Source organism: Macadamia integrifolia, unplaced genomic scaffold (assembly GCF_013358625.1).
Source record: "Macadamia integrifolia cultivar HAES 741 unplaced genomic scaffold, SCU_Mint_v3 scaffold3197, whole genome shotgun sequence".
Taxonomy (NCBI): domain Eukaryota; kingdom Viridiplantae; phylum Streptophyta; class Magnoliopsida; order Proteales; family Proteaceae; genus Macadamia; species Macadamia integrifolia.
In genome coordinates this window covers 1-6,792 of record NW_024869288.1, presented here as the reverse complement: position 1 = coordinate 6,792, position 6,792 = coordinate 1, and the positions used below count along the sequence as shown (strand labels likewise).

The 6,792-nt window shown below is 40.5% G+C and overlaps 1 long non-coding RNA gene across 1 annotated transcript; it reads left to right on the top strand.

The window, feature by feature from the left end:
* Positions 1-428: 428 nt before the first annotated feature.
* LOC122067895 lies at positions 429-2,936 on the top strand. Its single transcript, XR_006136906.1, has 2 exons — positions 429-564; positions 2,105-2,936. It is a non-coding gene; the product is annotated as an uncharacterized LOC122067895 (long non-coding RNA).
* Positions 2,937-6,792: the final 3,856 nt, after the last annotated feature.

The following is a 6,792-nucleotide window of genomic DNA, read 5'->3' as shown; positions in this document are numbered from 1 at the left end:
TTTTGGTTTAATTGTAACACCCTAAAACTGGAAGCAATTAAGCCCAGCATTATACCCCAATTGATATAAAAAAAGACTATGAACCCATATACATAGCAGTAAGAGAGAGTTTGGCTAATTTATTGGCCAAAGAAGGACTACAAAATAGCCCAATAGGAATGGGACTAATCCTACATTTAGTGGACTCACAATCCCAAGAGGTAGGACAACAATTGGACTAAAAATGGGCAAACCGGTGGGAGAGCCTTTGGCCAACCGGCCAGCCGGTTCGGGTAATAGAATGCCTAGAAATTGGGTTTTTCCTCTATGGGCCCCACATTGTGTATTGTGATTCCATGTATTCCTACCATATGTAGGGGCAGGTTTATGGGTTTTATTGCCTCAAATTGAATGTCAAACCATACAGAGAAGAAAAGAAAAGAAGAAGAAAAGAAAGGAAAAGCAAGGAAGAAGTAGAAGAAGAAGAGAATAGGAGAAGAAGAGGAAGGAGAAGGAAGGAAGGAGTTGCTGTCCCTCTCCTACTGCCCTGCTGTTATAAAATCGGTGTTGTACACATATCAAAAGGTAAAACTCTGCCTCTTTAATTGCTGTATAGTAATTTTATTAAGTAGGAATGAAATTCAGCTTGGGTTCCAAGCATGCAGTCACCCAAAATTAGGAATCTTGGACTGCATGCATTGGTTCTGGGCTCAATTCTGTTGTAGAGACCTAAATGGGTGTTGTATGCATGCTGATTTTCTAGAAAGATGATAGCATGCTAGGAATTAAAGGGTTTGATTATAGTAAGTGAATATTTGAGTTAAAATTTAGCCACTAATTGCTGTATATGGAGTTTCAGAGTGGGTTCAGAAACCCAGAGTTGCTCTAACCCATCTCTGAGAACTCCAATTGGGAGGAATTTTGGCATGCATGGTAGTAATCTAGTAATTGAAGTTGGGATTGGTAAATTTATTTAATCAATTTTGGGTTTTATTCATGCCATGGATTCTTACTTATTTTTGTTTAAGAAATCATGTAAGAAAGCTCCCAATTCTTCCCTGATTTTTGTGATTCTCCCCAATTGAGCTGAATCGGAGGTGGAGTGTGGCTTATCCATACTTTTATGATGGTCCAGCTCCAATTAAACCACTATAAGAGGTGAGAAATTTCTGATTTCAGAATAATATAGTTTAGGTATGCAAATTAGGAAGAAAGTTGAAAGTATGTTGGAAGAGAATTGCATTAAGGTAATTGGTGGTATTGAGGACTGTAGCATGACCCTAGAGGCATTAGGGAACCTTCCCCATGTTTCCAAGCCAATACCCATCGGCCATGAGCAGCCTAAGGTGAATAAATCCATAGAACAACCTCTGGAAGTGCAGAAAATTCTGCAGAATGTCTCCAGGCAGTTGGACAAGGGGCCAGCGGTTGGATCCTGCCGGTTGGGTGATTAGCCCCTATTTTTACTGGTTAGTCTCTAACCCTAGTGGACTATATTTCCTAACTTTTTACCCAAATTAGCCCTATTGGTAGGGGTAATTTGAGGGCTTTTTTGAGACCTTATTGGGTTAATACATGGAACTTTAGAAATTATTTTGGGTTCAGCAGTGAACTTGTACATAGTCATAGTAAGTATTATGAATGTTTAATAATATGATACACCATTGGTTAGGAACGTAAAACAATCGAGTGAGGATACAAAATTGATTGCGGGAATCCTATTGCACTTGAGATTTGGGTTTGAGGTGGGTGGGTTTTTGACTTTATTTTATGGAGTATTTTAGCATTATTTCTATTTTTTTCACAAGTCATGTGTATGAATGATATGTCATATTAATGTTATGTATGCTGTTTGACATGATTGATTTGTCTACCTTTTACTATTATTATCTGCCACTATGTGAATATGAAATAATGAGGCTGTGGAATGGTTCCTAGACTGGGGAGGTAAGTGAGGTAAGTTATTCTGGTTACATGAATGTGAGCTATGTAAGTTAATATGGTTATGTGATTGTGGGCTGTATAAGTTATTGTGATAATGAGATTGTATGCTGTGTACATGGACTGTGATTTTGTGGATGAGGTCTACATTTGTAACTGTGGTACTAATGACTTTGAGGCGCAGGCTGACCAGGGGGGATCTGATACCATGGGCTCAAAGGTCGGAATTACAGCTATGATTGTGGCTCTGATGGTCTAGGGCACAATGTGACTGAGGGGGAGGACCGGTACCGTGGGCTTGGAGGTTAGAGGATGTATGTATGTGTGATGCGTGATGTATGATGTGTGGTAATGATTGTAATATTGATTAGTCTGAGGCACGGTGTGACTGAGGGGGAGGACCAATGCTATGGATTCAGAGGTCAATATTACAGTGATGGCCACTATTGTATGATTTGATGCTATTAATTGTGTGGTAGTGATTGTAATATTGATCGGTCTGAGGCACAATGTGACTAGAGGGGGAGGACCGATGGCATGGCTTCAGAGGTCAATATTACAGTGATGGGCACTAATGTATGATTTGATGCTATGGATTCTGTGGTAATGATTGTAACATTGATTGTTTTGACCCATGGTGGCTGAGGGGGGAGGATTCGGTATCGTGTGCTCAGAGATCGATATTACAGTGATAGCCACTAATGTCCAACTTGTTTGAGCATACATTGCATCATTTGTTTGCATGTGCTTGCATGTACACCTGTCACTGGGCTTGTGAAGCTCAACCCTCATTGATTACTATTTATTTTTAATGGTGGAACTAGTGCTAAGGCAGGATTGGATTTCAATGGCGGTTGTGAGGCTTGTGTCTACGAGACATTAAGATGCTGATGGACATCACTTCTGTTATTTCAATTATCCCTTTTGATGTAAGTATTTGTAAAGCATGTAATAGGTAATATTGTAACTTGCAGTTGTTTTCAGATATGAAAAATGTATAATACAATTATCATTTAGTACATCACTAGTGATTTTTGTGAGATTTAATTAGCATACTTTGATTTTAGTTGTAATTTTGTGGCATTTGTGATATTAAGATACTGCATCTGTGATCCTAGAGGATTAGGCTGAATGGTTTGAGAATCCAGTGCCGCATACCTTGACCTAAACTGAGGCAGGATGTGAAATTAATTGTGGGGTCTCTCAAGCCCTCAAAGGAAAGACTCAGAGATTTGCTAGTGTCCATTTGGGATCTGAGAGGTACAGTCTTTGTTTGCTGCACAGGTACTAGTACTTTTTATGTGGACTTTATATCTGAGGAGGCGTGAAATGTCGTACTCTCCTTTTTCATTTGGTGGTGTGACATCCATCTTATGCAACTTAGTCTACACGACCTTGATACTGAGGTTTCTAAGCGAGAATTTGAGTTCATCCCCACATGGATGCATGGCTCCAATATCCGGGATGCCGCCTTTATCTTCCACAATAGCCGAATGATGGTGTATTGTCTTCGAAAACTTACTGAATTCTCCCTCAACTTTTCTGAATCAGGGTTGCCTCCATGTAGACAAGAATCAAAATTTCTCTGAAGAAGAGCAGAACAGTCTACCTAAACTCCAAAATTAATCTGTCTAATGGTTCCTCAACTGTGATACCCTACTTTCTAAACCTGGTCTAATTACCCAGTTTGTTCGGATTGGTCTTGTAGGACTTGAACCCGAGTGAGCTGAGGCGACTACCTTATAGAACATGTGGCGAGGGTGACTCTAAACTCGGGTTGGCCAGACAATTTGGAGTCGGTGCCTAGTGAAGTCTATGTGCCTAAGCCGTGCACTTGTACATATCACCCGGCCATGTACTCACAATAAAGGTACATAACTGTATATTATGTTAATTGCACGTGATTAATCAATTACCAAGAGTGAAATACATGTCGGGGCCGAGTCCCATCGAAATCCCAATAATTCAGGTAAGTTTTGGCCAATTGGTGGGTGGTCATGGGTGAGTCGGACCCACCAGTGTGACCTACTACTTTGGTTATTAGATATTTTGACCTAGGTATAAATAGCATTTATTACCTTTCTTTCCCCTCATTTTTTGTTTTATACGGTGGGTGAGAAAAGTAAAGAAAAGAGAGAAAAGGAAGAAAGAGAAGGGAAGAAGGAGGAAGAAAAAGGGGAAGAAGATGCTCGTTGTGCAACGTCTAGGTTGAATCTTTCGATTTTGATGCCAGATTAGTGGTCCTCATCTCGAGATCTATGATTTGAGGTGAATAAAGTCTGTATTTCTTAAACCCTTATGAAACCCTAAGTGAAATCCTATGATTTGAGTAGGAGTGCTTTAGATCTTATTAATACCTCGTGAGAATGTGAATCTAAGTTTAATAAAGGACCTATATGTTGTTTATAAAGGTTTTAGAGGAAGAAATTTCAAGATTTAAGAATCAGTTGTTGATCTCTTGAGCTACAGAGAAGATTTGAGGTTTTTGAGGTGTTCTTAAACAAAGAGGTAAAACCCAAGCTTGAAACTGTGAATTGATCCTAGATCTACGTTGGAATCATGATATGGAACCTTGGATTTATGAAAAATATGGTCGAGTCGACCCATAGTAGTTTCCTGAAGGTGGGATGAAGAATGGGAGTGAACAACAAAAATCTCGGTTCTAAGTGGTGGGTGCCTGGAAATGGTCAGACCCACCAATCCGGAGCCCGCATATCCTAGATGGGTTGTTGGCTCAACCGGCGAGCGAGACCGATGGGCTCTTGGCTTGCCAATCCTAGCAGAGCCCCTGGGCCAAGCAGTGAGCAAGGACTGGAGGACACTTGGCCCGCTACTCTTGGCTCGTCGGTCCTTATAGGGCCCTTGAGCAGAGTGGCTGGCAAGGACCGATGGGTACCTCGCCCACCGATTGACCTACCAATCTGACTCCTTAGGTTCCGATTGGGTCCAAATTTGTCTAGCAACCTCCTATGGTGATTCTAAACGTGTTGGAATCATCGTACTCCGTTGGTTGTGAACCTAAAGTGGAGATATGCTAAACTCGTTCTCTTTTATGATAGGTTTCACTAGAAACTCACATCATCGCACGCTGGATCTTCCTCGTACTAAGGGTGATCATTATACAGAACTAGGTAAGTTGGAAGAGGACATTGAATTTATTTTTGGAGTGTTTTTGCATTATTCCATTATTATTGTAGACTAGCCATACCATCATTTTATTACCGTAGCCTAGTCATTCATGAATGCCATTTGTATGCATTGACGTGTGCATTATGAAATTCATTTATGACTTGATATTGTCATAACCCATCCTCAGTAGACCCAACTTACCATTAGAAACACTGGTGGTGTGAGTAAGAACGTACCTGTCTTATAAATCTACCAAGATCTCTGATAGCAATACCATAACAATTTCACAATCTCATAACACAAATCAGCATAAGCAGCGGAATCAGAGTAAAGTAGCAGAATCATAAACAAAATGGGGGAAAAGTCTAGTGATAATATAATAGCGATAACTAAGTTATTCTGTTACATTCATCCATGACGTATAATATAATCTCAAAAACAATATACAATCCACAGTTATACCCAAAGTGTCAAAATATGATGCACATTCTCACGGTGTGGCGAAAGCACAATGGTCGCAAACACAGTCCTAATCATGCTCCTACGCTTCTGGCATCCACCAATTGCTCATACCATACTCCAACCCAGAAGATACTTGGTCACTTGCCATTGCCTCCAGGGTACCTGCATCATCGTAGAAAAAAAAGGGGTGTATACGTGAGGTGAGCTTTCCAACTCACTCAGTGAGGGATGGGGTCAAGCACATCCATGCAAGATAATAGTAGTAATAATAAAAGATGCATGATTACAGAAATTAAACACATAGTCCATGATGCTCGTGATGCAGTTCATTTATTTATTATCCACCTAACAATACAAACTAAGTCTAGTAAATGCTACTACGGTGCATTAGGCTGTATTCTTTGTCTAGGAACTGACATAGACTACATAAGGATACAATCCCTAGCCATGATTAGAAGCCTGTCGGTCCCTGTATGCAACCATGGGTCTCCCAGCAAACCCCTAATAATCTCCTCCTAGTAGTCACGGCGCTGGTACATCATCGGCCATGCCTGACAGGTTTCTGCCTTTGGCTACAATCACATCGTATCATGGGTGTGGCATTCTAGAAAGGCACATCGAACATACCACAATGGGTTATCCAACACCTCGACCCCTATTAGCAAGAGTTCGTAGCATAGGGAGTGATATCTAACCACATATATTCTACATGCTTTCATAGTGATATAGTTAGTATGAATTATACGATACCGGCAAGACCTCGGCTACAAAGTGTAATCCATTTCTAAATACAGTCTCGGGTACATAATACCAGCGAGACCTTGGCCAAAAAGTGTAATCCGAGATCATTTACCTATCTAGCATGCATATCACAGTTAAGTATAGACTACGCAACACTGGTACCAATCATTGGCCACGAAATGCATCTATTTCCAAATGCAGTCTCAGAGTACACGATACCAACAAGACCTTGGCCACAAAGTGAAACCCACGACTACAACTAACTCTAATGCACATAATCAATACATAAATGCAACATACATACGGAAATCACGACACTGGAACCACCTCGGCCACGCCAGATTCTGTCTCACACACACACAACCAAACACAAGGCTATCACGGTACCAGTACCACCTCGGTCACATCGGATCTCGTCATACATCTCCATACAAGTCATATTATAATCGTAAAATGACAAATATAACATATGACATTTCACCATCGTATTTGAGCAATCACACTTTAAACATATAAGTCTAGGCATGTGAGAAATTTAAT